At 45.4% G+C, this 15,323-nt stretch overlaps 2 non-coding genes and 1 pseudogene across 3 annotated transcripts; 2 read left to right on the top strand and 1 right to left on the bottom strand.

Annotated features, from left to right (window-relative positions):
- Positions 1-1,621: 1,621 nt before the first annotated feature.
- Positions 1,622-4,984, bottom strand: LOC128568594 (polyadenylate-binding protein-interacting protein 1-like; annotated as a pseudogene). Its single transcript, XR_008375180.1, has 2 exons — positions 4,814-4,984; positions 1,622-2,992 (listed from the first exon to the last, which is right to left on the bottom strand). The product of XR_008375180.1 is annotated as a polyadenylate-binding protein-interacting protein 1-like (transcript).
- Positions 4,985-5,475: 491 nt separating this feature from the next.
- Positions 5,476-5,547, top strand: TRNAP-UGG (transfer RNA proline (anticodon UGG)). Its single transcript has one exon. It is a non-coding gene; the product is annotated as a tRNA-Pro (tRNA).
- A 319-nt stretch (positions 5,548-5,866) lies between these two features.
- TRNAV-AAC (transfer RNA valine (anticodon AAC)) lies at positions 5,867-5,939 on the top strand. Its single transcript has one exon. It is a non-coding gene; the product is annotated as a tRNA-Val (tRNA).
- The last annotated feature ends 9,384 nt before the right edge of the window (positions 5,940-15,323 follow it).

The following is a 15,323-nucleotide window of genomic DNA, read 5'->3' as shown; positions in this document are numbered from 1 at the left end:
GGTTCCTTCCTTGTCCTCGCAGCGGCCTTTCCTTTGTATCCCAGCTCCTCCGGCCCTGCGCGCGGTCTGCCTGCACTCCCGGGGTGTTCAGGGCCGAGCTGTACATTCCTCTCTTGTCCCGCTGGGGCCCTGCACACCCTGGTTTCTCGCTTTTCCCCTCTTTCTGGGATGCAGACTATAGCACCTCGCCCTTCCCCACCCCGTGTTTCCCTCCGCCCACGCCGCTCTGCTCGCGGGCGTTTAGCGTCCTCGGTCCCCAGGTCCCTACCAACCCAGCGATCCAAGCATTTGTTTGTTTCTCTTCTCTGTGGAATTATACAGGAGAAAAAAAAAAGTATACACATTTTAATAAAGGAGAAAAACTGTATTAAATTTGTAATACTCAAGTCACAAAGGATGCTCGACTTGACTTGTACTATTACACTTTTAATACAGTTTTTTTCCTTAAAATGTGCACACATTGTTTTGGGCACCCTCTGTATATAGAAAAGTACAGACTTCCACATTCTTAACTGTGGAAGTTCAGGCCTATAGGCTGTAACTGTGACATTTGCTTTTAGTCTTTTTAAAGATGTTAGTATCTTTTAAAACAAAATCAGACCACTAATGCATGCTGACTTTTGGCTTTGATTTATGCTGTTAACCGGCGTGAAGCGTAGAAAATGAGCCTAAGTCCTCGGTGACCAGTCCGCGCTGCCCAGTAGGCAGATAAAGGCAGGTCCGCTGGACTCTCGGGACACCCTCCCGTCGCCGCGGCCTTCGCTGCACCGAGCTCCCCAGAGGGCCTTGGTGGAGGCAGAGGCGACGCCAGGCGCTGCCACACACCAGGGGACCTCAGGAGCCCTCTTTCCGGCTGAAGGGGACCTCGGACAGCCCTGAGCAAGTAGCCGCCTCTCGTGGGCCTGGGCTGACTACAGGCTCCAGGGTAGTTCAGGGTTCGAAGCCAGAATCCCCATTGACCAGGGAAGAGAAAATCGCTTTGGGGCACCTGGGCAGAGGCAGCAGGAGCAGTGAATGGAATGAGTAGGGGGCGTCCAGGACGGAGCGGATGTCTGTGGCCCAAGCCAGGAGCTATACGCTTCTATTCTCATCCATGCCCACTCTCGTCCCCAAAGATAATGGGCTAGGAGGGCACTTGAGGGCACTTGCACGTCCGGTTTCACGGACTCGTTCCCTCTGCCGCCCTGGGAAATATCCCCTTACTCCCCCTTAGAAGTCGGATAGCCGGGGCCAGGGAGAAATACTCTGCGAGTTAAATATAGCCGTCCTCCCAACTAAAACCGTGGATTCTCGGTGTGCGTGTGTGGGGAGGAGTCGGCAGTTGTTTCCTAACAATACTTGTATAAACTGGTGAATGACTCAGGCTTTGCACTCTGGAGAAGTCAGGGGTTAGACACTAGAGACCTACCCAAGAAAGCGTGCCCCAGTACGCTCACAGGTCACCCGGCCGAATTGGGCTGGGTGTGGGTGAGGGGCCCTGTCCAACTGGTTTTGGAGGTGTGGGTGAGAGGCTTGAAGGGAGGGAGAGTTATGTAGGCTGGATGCACACTGAGTGAGTCAGTGGGGTGTGTGGGGACAAGAGTTACTTTTTTATGATATTTATTTATTTATTTATTTATTTTTATAGGGAATAAAGTTTATTTTGGCAGATAGTGTTAAACAAAATTAAAGTTGCATACATTAGTCACATAACTCAACATCCTTAATTTGGTGTAAGTGTAACACATTTTCTTGCTTTCCTGTGTTCCACTCAATCACCACACCTAAACTGCTTTATAAAACTGATAGGCTGAAATTTAACTTTATTGTTTTCGCTTACGCTCTGATTCCAAACAAAACTTTTCATAAGCTTCTTCTATCTCTGAGTCCCTTTCATCATCAATATCATCCAAGTATGGATCACCAGCCCCGGATAAATCTGTTCCATTTTCTTCATAATCTGGAAAAAAGTGCTCTCTTTCAAGTAACTCTTGATATTTCTCTTGGTAATCTGGATCAGCTGCAGTATAAGGAACACCATCAGAGGTATAAAATGTTGGTTCATTCATAAAGTAGTTAGGATCATTTTCAAGTGTTGCTTCTCTGCACGTTGAAGTTACATGAACTCTACCCCAATTACTAGACTGCAGTTCTACAAGCTTCAGGAGCATCTGTTTTACATCTCTGCTGCAGTTTGCATCTAGGACATTTTCGATTCTCTGAATAATTGCCTCCATGTCAGTCTTTCCTTTTTCCTTCCATGCATCTTCCCAAACTGACCCTGTCAACTTCAGTAATTTTACTGCACAAATTAAGTTGTCATCCATAGGATTAGAAAAGAGAGCATTCAGCAATTCTCAGAGACCAAACTGAAGAATATCTGCTCTTGTAACCTGTCCGTTTGTTCCCTTGATCTCCAGGTTAAGGTAAAGTTCTCCCAGAAAGAGTCCAAATGCATGAAATCATTTTCGAGTAGCTTCATCCCCTTTTGCAGCTTGATCTTTAACTTCGTATTCAGTCCAACATCTTTGAAGTAGTAATTGGTGGAAGTTGCCACTCTGTGGGCAAATTGTCAGATGATGGGACAGGTAATTACCCAGGCGAACTCCCATATAAGAGAAATTTGGGATAGATGTAGCCTGTTGATAGAAGAGTTCCACCAGTTCTTGCAAAGCATCCTCTGTTGTAACCCAACTATTTAGGGTCTCTGCAAACTGTTCAATTTCAGTTTCAAAACTGCCAGGCTGCTCTGTAAGGTGATTCAAAAAATCCTGAACATGTTCTGATAGAGTGGGATAATCCTCACAAACATACTCATAGGATTTTGTATAATTCGAAGAATAACTTGATGGGTAAAATTCAGGGGCATTCACAGACAGTTTAGACATTAATACAGGAGCTACATTTAGTCCTGGGGTTTAGTCATTGCTGACTCTGAGTTCTGCTGTGGGATATTATCCTGTGAACTAAGTGGAGCTCTCAGGAGCCTTGTTTGCTCCCAAGCGAGCCTGACCTACTTGATGGTTTTCTGAAGAGAAGTGTCTTTTTATGATTTTTAGATGTTTATAATGATATCCATAATAAATAAAAACTGGAAATCCAGGTGTTCATTTGCAGAAGAATAAAGTAGGTACATTAAAACAATTTAAAATGTTCAGCAATAAAAACGACAAATTTCTCATATGTGTAACAACATGTAAAACATCTTAAAAAAAATACTCAGGCCAGGAGCGGTGGCTCAGGACTGTAATCCCAGCACTCTGGAGGCCGAGACAGGAGGATCCCTTGAGCTCAGGGGTTGAGACTAAGCCTGAGCAAGAGTGATTACCTCCCCCCAACCCCGTCTTTACTAAAAATTGAAAAAATTAGCCAGGTGTGGTGGCGCCTGTAGGCCCAACTACTCGGGAAGCTGAGGCAGGAGGATCACTTGGTCACAGTTTGAGGTTGCAAGAAGCTATGATGACTCCACTGCGATCTAACCTGGGTGACAGAGTGAGACCTGTCTCAAGAAAGAAAAAAACAAAAACAAAAAAATACATATGTTTGAACATTTATAGATGTTTCTCAAAGTCCATTAGCAAGAGCAGATTGAGATGCATCAGAAGCTCAGCCACCAGAAGTAGTGAGTGGATGGTTGGCTTGTTTGATCCACAGGGCTGATAAAGGTGTGCTTGTGGGAAGCCTGGAAAAGCCACAGATGTATTAGGCTGGATATGTAAAATGCTAATTTTCTGTAGCTAGTAATCTGATTAAAGAAATAAATGATAAAAGAAAACCAGCAGTCCGTAGTACTTGCTGCAAATCCTCTCAGAAAGGAGGTGGTGGCAAGACAGGTTTTGCAGCCGGACTGTTTGGGTCTAGCCTTGGTGTTGTGTAAGTGGTATTTATTTATTTATTTATGAGACACAGTCTCACTCCATGCCCTGGATGTTATAACTCACAATAACCTCAAGTGATCCTACTACTTCTGCCCGGGAACTGGCTGGGACTATAGGATCTCACCACCATGCCCGCTAGTTTTTCTATTTTTAGTAGAGACGGGGGTGGGGTGGGGGGTGTCTCACTCTGGCTCAGGCTGGTCTAGAACCCCTGAGCTCAAGCGATCCTTCCACTTGGGCCTCCCAGAGTGCTGGGATTGTAGGTGTGAGTCACCGAGCCCGGCCCGTAACTTTATTTTAAATGTTAATCCGCCTAAGTAACTCGAGTCCAGCACGGCTATGTGAGGCATTACTCTCTATGTAGGAACACTTGTTTATGCACTGTAAATGTCGCCTTTCTTCTTAAAGCCGGACTCGATGTTGCTGAAAACCTCACAGACTGTGATGCCTGTAGCCCACTACACGTGCCTTCCAGAGCACTTAAACTTTTCCTCAAGATACAGGCACAAGTCCCGGGGTTGGGAGGTTGCGCTATCTGTCTGGCAGCAGCCCAAGTTCGCGCTTCTTGGTAAGACTCTCTAAACAAATCACTCATTACCTTTTTCACCAAACTGCTACTTAAGTAATAAAATCACCCTTTATTGACAAAATAGATTTGTCTGCCTCCTTTGCTTTCTCGGCTCCTTAGGTATTTGCCGATCCAGAAGTTTACCGCGGAATGACCCAAAGACCAAGGTCGCAACTCAGCAGGCCCCACTTGGGAAAGGCAGAGAGGAGGAGTAGCTGGAGCTTTGTCTTCTCCCAAGCTCTTTTATAACAATGCAGGGAATTTTTCTGCTGGTGACACAAAAATAAACCTATGGCCCAGCTTTCAGTGGACTATTTTGAATTTTACAGCAGGGAATCCTAATTATTGTTTTTCACTGCTAAATAACACAGTGTAGTTAAAGCTCCACGGGCAGGAAAGGTCCCCGGTTCGAGAGCAGGTCCCAAGGCGAGGGAGGAGGGAAGCGCCGGCGCGCCCGGGCCTGGGTTTCTCGTGCAGGGGGCGTCTCTGGGCTGGGGCAGCGAGCCCGGTGCGCACCGAAGTCACCCTCGAGAGGGTAGCGTTCCCGATCACTGGTCATCTTGTGCCTTACACTTCCCTACATTTTCTGAACGTTTTGCAAGTGAGTATGTATTCCTTTTTATATTTAAACAAAAAAACAGTAAAGCGCCTCGGCCCCCTGGTTTCTTTCACTTTGCTTCTCGCAGCTCACGACCCAGCTGGTCAGCCGTCTCCTCCTGGTTGGCCAGCCATTGCGCCCCGCCCCTGGGTTCCTAGTCTGCGCCTTACTTGGGCTCCCTTGGGAGGGGGCGCCCAGCCCTCAGGACCGGAGGATAGTCCTGCTTGCTTCTCCAGTGGCCCTGGCGGGGAGGAGCTCTTGAGAACTCCCGGGGATCTCCGAGGGACGAGGGATGTAGAGTATTTACACTTCACGGAGGTTCCAGGGGCTGAGCTATAATGGAGGACGCAAATATGAATGGAGATGCCTTGAGCCTATAAAATCAATGCTTTGGGTGATGAAATCCTCATACAATAGGATCATGAATTGATCCTAAGACGAACTTTCCAGCTGGCTCGTTGGTCTAGGGGTATGATTCTCGCTTTGGGTGCGAGAGGTCCCGGGTTCAAATCCCGGACGAGCCCATGTTTTCGCTGTTTTTTATGTCCACTTAAATTTGTTACGTTGTTGGTTTTGATTCTACCCTGTGTTGTGGGTGGGGCGGGAAACATCACCGAGATTTATGAGAGTCCTGGGTTTCGGGAAGAAGCGCAGACAAGAAAACGAATGAGCCAGCCCAGAACTGAGGGTTGTGGGCGAGAGATTGGGCACAGAGCTGCACGTGGGTGTCTCCTCTAGTGTAGATTATGGGATTTTCACTTACAGTTAAAACTGCATATCCAACAGGCGTTCGGAATTCCTCAGCAGCAGTCAATAGTATTACAGCGAAAGCAACTTTACCAGGTTTCCGTAGTGTAGTGGTTATCACATTCGCCTAACACGCGAAAGGTCCCCGGTTCGAAACCGGGCGGAAACAGTTTTTCTTTTTTTCTCCCTTTAAGTGTTTTAATTTTTTTTTTTTTTTGTAGAGACAGAGTCTCACTTCATGGTCCTTGGTAGAGTGCCGTGGTCTCACACAGCTCACAGCAACCTCCAACTCCTGGGCTTAAGCGATTCTGTTGCCTCAGCCTAGTGTTTTAATTTTTACCTTTTTTTTTCACTAGAAGAGATAAAATGATGCTTTTCGCTTAACACTTAACTTGTTAACACACAGTACTGGGAACTCATCTTGAACATCCCACTAGTATCTCCACCTGGTTACGGAGGTTCTCAAAGAGTTACCCATCCCCAGCTTTACCCTGGGCACCGACCCAACACAAACACAATCCCTCGATTTCAAAGGGAATCCCAGACCCGCAGGACAGCAGGGATGTAGGCTAACTCCTCCCCATGGGACATAAAAAGCTAGAAACCACACTAGACTGGCAGAGGTGGGATTCGAACTCACTCCCCTAAAAGGCCAGTGCCTTAAAGCAGCACCTCAGACCGCTGAACTACACGACCCCACTGGAAGTGTGTCTTTATGCGTCTTACTTCAGTAAAGACAGCGTGCCCGGGATCCTTGAGAATTATGAGTGTGCAAATTTGGTTCCTTCCACCAGCCCTCTGACAATGGGGAATTGGCTAAGCGCAGAACGCAAGTTCTGATTTGGGGAGGTCACTTAAGTCATCCCCAGCGTCCCCCTTTGGAGACTGGAGTAAGCCTTCCAGACTTCTGGACTCTTTCCTTACAGAAAAACAAAAAAAGTGTGAACGTGTGTTGTTTTTATAAATTAAAAAGGAGGGGGGAGGCCTGAATATCCATTCTCATTTTTTTCTTTTTAATCCACATGTTGGAGGTGGCACGGATATGTTCCAGTGCATCTTACTGCCCACGCTGGCCACAGTTACTACCGCCGCCTCCGCGAGGCTCGGCTGCCAGGAGATTTCCTCCCTTTCAGCAAGATTGCACCTGAAAGTATCCGGTGTTGAAAGAACCCTTGTCAAAATACGCTCGCTTGCACATTGTAAGGGGGATTTTTTTTTCCTGATTAGAAAAATCTATTTGTAAAAAATAGCAAAATCCAGGAAACCCTATAGAACCAAGAAACACCCCAAACCCCACAACTTTAAGATAAACATCAATATTTGGTGAACAAATACCCAGTTTGTTTTCCTGTTGATTTTTCCCTATACCAACATGTCCACATCCTTAGCTGTGATTTTGCTGTAGATTAACATTTAAATCAGGCTTTTTAAACTTAGATTCTGTGTCATGAAATCTCAACCTCATTTAAAAGTCTGGCTCAAATTCCAGAAGATGAAAGCAACCTGATTTCTATAACTGTGGTCCTAACTTTGGGAGATAGGAAGAAGGAAACGTAAAATAAACTGGAATTATTTTGGCATCTCAGCACAGATGCTTCGTTTCTTAATGTACAGATTGTGGCTCAAATGATTCTCTTGCCTCCCCTTCCCGAGTGGCTGGGACAAGAGGCACCTGCCACAATGCCCAGCCGGAGATGGGTCTCGCTTTTGCTCAGGTTGGTCTTGAACTCCTGATCTCAAGCAATCTACCTGCCTTGGCCTCCCAGAGTGATAGGATTACAGGCGTGAGCCACAGAGCCTGTTCCAAAATTTTACTTCTATTTTTTTAAATTTATTTTTATTGTTAAATCATAGCTGTGTACATTAGTGCAATCAAGGGGTACAATGTGCGGGTTTCATATACAATCTGAAATATATTCTCATCAAACTGTTCAACGTAGCCTTCATGGCAAAATTTTACTTCTTATATACACAAAGCTCTTTTTCCAATGTGGCATTCGTTCTTAATTTGCATAGTTCAAAGCAGAAATCACATTAACCTTTTAGTGTAACTCAGTGACTATTACAACATCCCACTTCAAAAGTTAATCTCCTAAACTAAATCAATCCACCTAAACTACTCAAGATAGATGTTGTTAAGGTGGGAGCTAAATTTACAAAACAGTAAGAATGGGAGATAGTGAAGGTCAGGCATGAGCTTCCAGTGGTTCTCAACCTGTGGGTGGTGACACCTTTGGGGGTGGAACACCCTTTCACAGGGGTTGCCTAAGACCATCCTGCACATCAGATATTTACATTACGATTCATAACAATAGCAAAATTACAGGTATGAAGTAGCAACGAAAATAATGAGTCACTTGGGCAGTGCCTGTGGCTCAGCCGGTGGGGCGCCGGCCCCATATGCCGAGGGTGGCAGGTTCAAACCCAGCCCCGGCCAAACTGCAACAACAACAAAAAAATAATGAGTCACCACAACATGAGGAACTGTATTAAAGGATTCCTTTAGGAAAGTTGAGAACCACTGAGCTAGACCAACAGACCAGCTATGTCAAATGGGAGCTAGGGGCTCAAGGTCAGGCAGGACCTACACCAACCAGATCAGCTGTGTCACGTCTGCCTTAGCCTGCCTGATTCCATCTTATTCTCACTACATCTGCTTTCACAGGCACCCCTCTCCCCTGTTGTTGCCTCTGCCTTTGAATAATTTCATTCCTAGATTAATATTCTCTGGCCCTATGCTTTGTTTTGTCATTTTAAACTACTTCCCTCAGGGTTGCTCTCTGCTTTACAGAATTTCCTCTGAATAACAGGCAGAGGCTGTTTTTTGTTTTTCAGAGACCCCTTCACTACTATGGCACTCTACCCAGGGCGATAGAATGAGACTCTTGTCTCCAAATCAATCAATCAATCAACTAATTAATAGATAGGCTGGGCACCGTGGCTCATGCCTGTTATCCTAGCATACTAGAAGGCTGAGGCAGGTGGATTGCTTGAGCTCATGAGTTTGAGACCAGCCTGAGCAAAAGCGAGACCACCTCCCATCCTGTCTCTACTAAAAATAGAAAATCTGAGGCAAGAGGATCACTTGCACCCAACCGTTTTGAGGTTGCTGTGAGCTATGACACCATCTCAGTCAACCCAGGGTGAGATTCTGTCTCAAATAAATAAATCAAATAAAGTATATATTTCAGTGGTATTAAATATATTCACATTATTATGTAACTGTTGGGTTTCAGGCAGCTGCCTGTGTCCTAAAATGTTGGGGTTTCAGGCAACCCTGAGTCCTGGGTTCTTGGAGTGCTCTTGCTTGAAAAATGATCCGGCGCTCCAAAGTAAGACAAGTGTGAAAGTTCATTAAAGAAGAGAAAGATAGGTTTAGAGAGCACAAAACTTTACAGTGAACAAGCTTTCAATGCCAGGGCAAGCAGGCAAAGAAACGAAGAGGCCTTGAACATAGCCCAGGGTCAGGCCTCCCTCGTGATTCAGAGGTCATCTTGGAACCAGAGTCACATGGGGGAGTGTGGGCCACATAATTACTCTTCAGGCTGTTGTGGGTCACCTACAGGACTCTATTATACCTGTTGTTTGGGTGGAAAGTCCTCTACATGCTTTTGCAGTTGGTATGCTACATTCTGATTGGTAGTGAGGTGGGATAGGAAACCCTCTGAAACCCCTTACCTTGAAAGAAGGAACTAAAGTAGCTAAAATAAAAATTAAGGAACAAGAGTAGCTGCCAGTGGGGCACTGCAATTATTGCCTGACCCATTGTTCAGAGTAAAGTTGTTTTCTTACCCAGACTTGTGATCTGTGACTGCTGATCTGTGACTGCTGTTAACTGTAAGTGCTATAATGTTTTTTTGCTTCTGTAACAAACCAATGACAAAAGTTGGTTGTTTGCTTGCTGGCTGGACTGCACACAGCCTCCTGAGAGTATAGATAATTTACCCTATATAAACCCTTCCCTTCTCATGGCCTGGGCTGTTCCCTCTGTATCCATGTAGGAGTACAGTCGGTTGGCCAACCTAATAAAGACTCCTAAAATTGGTTTTAATTAATCGATGTCTCTGGTGGTCCTTTAAAATCTCGCACTCTGTAACATAGATTGGTAGGTTCCCTTCTCCCCACGTGTGAGCAATCACTTGGGTCAAAATTAAGTGGGTAGCACCAAGATGGCAGCCTGGGGGCTCCACCCTTGCGCTCCTTCCCCAGGAGAGCTGTTCCTGTCTAACCACCTAACATGACTATGGCTACTATCCTAATGTTTTCCTCATTCCATACTGTTTCCTCTCTCCCCCTAGGCCCAGGTAACCCGTAACCACTGTTCTACTTTCTGATACTACAGGTCCTTTTTTTGTGTAGAGACAGAGTTTCACTTTATTGCCCTTGGTAGAGTGCCCTGGTGTCACACAGCTCACAGCAACCTCTAACTCCTGGGCTTAGGTGATTTTCTTGCCTCAGCCTCCCAAGTAGTTGGGACTACAGTGCCCACCAAAATGCCTGGCTATATTTCTGTTGCAGTTGTCATTGTTGTTTTAGCTGGCCAGGGCTGGATTTGAACCCGCTGGCCTTGGTGTATGTGGCTGGTGCCCTACCCACTAAGATACAGCCGGCCAATTTTTTTTATTTTTAGTAGAGATGGGTCTCACTCTTGCTCGGACTAGTCTCAAGAAATCCTGAGCTCCAGAGATCCTGCTGCCTTGGCTTCTCACAGTGCTAGGATTACAGTGCTTGGTCAAAAAAACATTTTTTTTTTGAGATAGAGTCTCACTTTGTCACCCTCGGTAGAGTGCTGTGGCATCACAGCTCATTCCAACCTCCAGCTCTTGGGCTTACTCTTGCCTCAGCCTCCCGAGTAGCTGGGACTACAGGCGCCCGCCATAATGCCGGGCTATTTTTGTTGTTGTTGCAGTTTGCCCTGGGCAGGGTTTGAACCCACTACCCTTGGTATATGGGGCCAGGGCCCTTACTCACTGAGCCACAGGTGCCGCCCACTTGGTCAAAATTTAAAAAAATTTTTTTCCACGATGGTGGGCAAAAATATCACCATGGTGTTTTCCACAGTGGCTGTACTATTTTATGTTCTTATCAGCAATTTATACCAGTAGCACTTTGTCCACCTTCTTACTAACATGTGGTCATTTTTCTGCTTTCCTCTATTTATCACTGTTTGTACATCTTCTTTGAAAAAATGTTCCAGTCCTTTACTCATTCTTTAATTGGATGGTTTGTTTTTGTTAAGTTGTAGTTCTTTACATATTCTAAATATGTAATTCTAAACATATTATTCTGTTATCGGACAGGTGATTTGCAAATATCTTCTCTCTTTTTACTCTGCTGATATTGCCCTTTATGTCCAAGTTTGTTGAATTTTTTTTCTTTTGAACAGAGTCTCACTGTGTCACCCTTGGTAGAGTGCAGTGGCATCACAGCTCACAGCAACCTCCAGCTCTTGGACTTAAGGGATTCTGTTGCCTCAGCCTCCCAAGTAGCTGGGACGACAGGCACCCACCACAACACCCAGCTATTTTTTTTTTTGGGTTGCAGTTGTCATTGTCAGGCCCAGCTGGATTCCAACCCGCCAGCTTGGGTGTATGTGGCTGGCGTCCTAGTTGCTGAGCTATAGGCGCCGAGCCATGTTGAAATGTTTTTATCATGAGAGGGTGTTGAACTTTGTCAAATGCTTTCTCTGGATCAATTGAGATGATCACATTGTTCTTCCTCCCTTCATCCTGTTAATGTGGAGGATTCTTTTCTTAGTGTTATGATAATTCTTTTCCTTTTTTCAGGTCCAAGTTCTTTGTCAAATATATCATTTGCAAATATTTTCTCCTCAACTAGTTTTTGACAAAGGTGCAAAGCAATCCAATAGAGAAACGATAGCCTTTTTACCAACTGGTGCTGGAGCACCCATAGGCAAAAGAATGTATGGCCCTAGTAAAGTAAATCTCAGCCAAAACTTTATAGCTTGTACAAGAATGAACTCAAAAGAGATCACAGACTTAAATGTAAAATTTAAAACTATGAAATTTTTAGAAAAAAACAGAAAATATTGGCCAGGTGCAGTGGCTCATGCTTATAATCCTAGCACTGCGGGAGGCCGAGGTGGGAAGATCGCTTTAGCTCAGGAGTTTGAGACCAGCCTGAGCAAGAGTGAGATCCTGTTTCTACTAAAAGAGAAAAAATTAGCTGGGCATTGTGGTGTGCCTCCAAGTCCCAGCTACATTGGAAGCTGAGGCAAGAGGATCTTTGAGCCCTGGAATTTGAGCTGTGAGCTATGATGATTCAGGGTGATGGAGTGAACCTCTGTCTCAAAACAAAAACAAAAACCAAAACAAACAAAAAATGTATCTATGTTCAGGACTTAACCATCTATGGGGAAAAAAATATGATAAATTGGATCTCACCACAATCTAAAACTTTTCCTCTGTGAAAGACACTGTTAAGAGAATTAAAAGATGTTTTAAAAGTAAAAACAAAATACCTAATCATAGGCAGCTTTGCACAATTGAGGATCTTCAGCCTGTCATTCCAGGTATCTGAAGATCTTTGTGTCAGAGCTTAAACCTACCAAAGAATTCATCTCACACTGCGTCCTGGGTCCCCCGCTCCACACTCAGGTTTATGTACACAGGCAAGATGGATGTTAGGAGTGCCAAGTCCAAGGCTGACTGAGGGAATGCCCTGCCTGTTGTAAACGGCTCCGTGAACAAACACAAAAGGATCCCCCACCCAATATTTGATTTTCCTATAGCTTTCTTATGCTTTAGATTCTCAGGTCTTTAGGAGCCAATAACCAGAACATTACAATCTTTCTGTTTAACTAACCCTGCTAACCTTTTGAGTTGTCTCCCAGAAACAGCAGATTCTTCCCAGGACAACAATACTAAGACTCACCATCCATCACCGACCTGAACTAAACCCCCAGCACATGCTTTCAACACAACTTGTCCCAATACATATATAGCCACATCTTTCTAAGGCCCCCCACCCCCTTTCTGAGACAGAATCTCACTGATTCTGGAGTCATCATAGCTCACAGCAACCTCAAGCTCCTGGGCTTCTCCTGCTTTAGCTTCCAGAGTAGCTGGGACTACGGGTGCCTGCCCCAATGCCCAGCTGTTACAGGATGAAGAGGTTGGCCAACTGTCACTGTCGGCAGAGACAGGGATTAGGTTCAACAAGCTTTATTATTAGAAGCCCAGCAATTCTGTAAAACAGTGAGAGTAGCCTCTCTGAGACTGTTCTGCCCTTCCATTTCCAAAACGACAGTTTAGTACATAAAATTTCAAAACAAAAACCATGTTAGCCCTTATCTTTTTTTTTTTTTTTTTTGGAGACAGAGTCTCATTATGTTGCCCTTGGTAGAGTGCCATGGTGTCATAGCTCATAGGGACCTCCAACTCCTGGGCTTGAGCGATTTTCTTGCCTCAGCCTGCCAAGCAGCTGTGAGCCCACCACAACACCTGGCAATTTTTTGTTGTTGCAGATGTCATTTTTAGCTAGCTCAGCCAGGTTCAAACCCACCAGCCTTGGTGTATGTGGCTGGTGCTGTAACCACTATGCTATGCCATCGAGCCATTAGCCTTTATCTTAAACAACACTAATTAACCCTATCTTAACCAACAATAATCAGCATAACCTGATAATAGATTAAACCCCGCCCAACTAGGGTGGACCTACCTGAAAGAATCAACCCCCTACCCTCTCCCACCAGATGTCCTATTTAAGAAAGGTGAATCTGTCAACCTCCTACCTTACCCCATTGGATGTCCCACCTGGGAAAGGTGAATGGGCCAACCCCCACCCTTACAACAGATGTCCAACCCAGGAAAGGGAATGTCTGGACCCCCACCTTCCTGACCTTTAAAACCCCTGTTCGCCATTACCCAAGTGTGGATTTCTTCCAGGTCCGGTTGGAAATCTTACCCCACCTGCACCCAGATGGAATAAAGCCATTTATTTATTTATTTATTTTGAGACAGTCTCACTATGTCACCTTCGGTAGAGTGTTGTGATGCCACAGCTCACAGCAACCTCAAACTCTTGGGCTCAAGTGATCTGACTGCCTCAGCCTCCCCAAGTAGCTGGGACTACAGGAGCCCACCACAACGAATAGCTATTTTTTTGGTGCAGTTTTTGGTGCAGTTGTCATTGTTGTTGTTGAAACCAGGCTGGGTTCGAACCTGCCAGCCTTGGTATATGTGGCTGGCGCTATAACCACTGTGTATGGGCACTGAGCCAATAAAGCCATTTTAATTGCACAAACCAGGCCTCCATTTTCCTTTCATCGAGTGCCTCAGAAGAATCTTTCATCTTTGGCTCCGTAACCTTTCACCCATGACTCATAATAAACAATAATTAACAAAACCAATGACCCCAAACCCCAAACAACATTTCTAATTCAAAAGTTTTTTTGCTTTTTTTGAGACAGAGTTTCACCCTGTCGCCCTTGGTAGAGTGCCGTGGTGTCAAAGCTCACAGCAAACTCAAACTCTTGGGCTCAAGTGATACAATTGCCTCAGTCTCCCAAGTAGCTGGGACTACGGATGACCTCCACTAATTTTCCCAGCTAACATTCTACTTTTTTTTTTTGTAGAGACAGAGTCTCACTGTACCGCCCTCATGGTAGAGTGCCGTGGCGTCACACGGCTCACAGCAACCTCTAACTCTTGGGCTTACGCGATTCTCTTGCCTCAGCCTCCCGAGCAGCTGGGACTACAGGCGCCCGCCACAACGCCCGGCTATTTTTTTGTTGCAGTTTGGCCGGGGCTGGGTTTGAACCCGCCACCCTTGGCATATGTGGCCGGCGCCCTACTCACTGAGCCACAGGCGCCGCCCAACATTCTACTTTTAATAGAAACAAGTTTTCACTCTTGCTCAGGCTGGTCTCAAACTCCTGAGCTGAAGCGATTCTCCCACCTTGGCTTCCCAGAGTGCTAGGATATTACAGGTGGGAGCCACTGCAACTGGCCTTATGATCTCTATTTTAACATTAATGCAGGTCAGCTGTGTCTACACTCCAAAAGGAAAGAGGTATAAAGAAGCACGTCCAACCCCCACTTTCTGCCATGGCTAGGAACTCAGTTTTAGGGGTTCTACTGGGATTCCTTGGCAAAAAAAGGGTGTGTTCAGTTGGTAGAGGGGCTTAAGATTTTATTTTTAGTTTACAAACATTAGAGGTATCCCTGGGACTGGGATTAATTAGAAGTCAACGTGGTGGATTAGTCTCCAGGTTGGAGGAACTTCATTCTCCACAGTTTCCATCTGTGAGTTATTACAAGTAAAGTTGCAAGAGCATTTCTGCACATAACTCTCCTCATTTCTGCACGTGTTTCTCAGGAATTGCTCCGTCACAGTGCTATCAAACCCACAAGGGGTGTCTGGCCTGGGTCTGGTTGCTCACTACACAGAAAGTCAGTTACTAAGACGATGAGGACTGCCAAGGAAGAGGGGAATTTATTACAGATGATGTCACCTGGAAGATGGGGAAACTGCTTCAACTCCATCTCCTCCACCAACTGAGGGTAGAGGTTTCTAATAAGGCATTCAAATG

This window comes from Nycticebus coucang, chromosome 17 (assembly GCF_027406575.1).
Source record: "Nycticebus coucang isolate mNycCou1 chromosome 17, mNycCou1.pri, whole genome shotgun sequence".
Classification (NCBI taxonomy): Eukaryota; Metazoa; Chordata; class Mammalia; order Primates; family Lorisidae; genus Nycticebus; species Nycticebus coucang.
The sequence above is the reverse complement of the archived record's forward strand: the minus strand, read 5'-3'. Positions and strand labels throughout refer to the sequence as shown.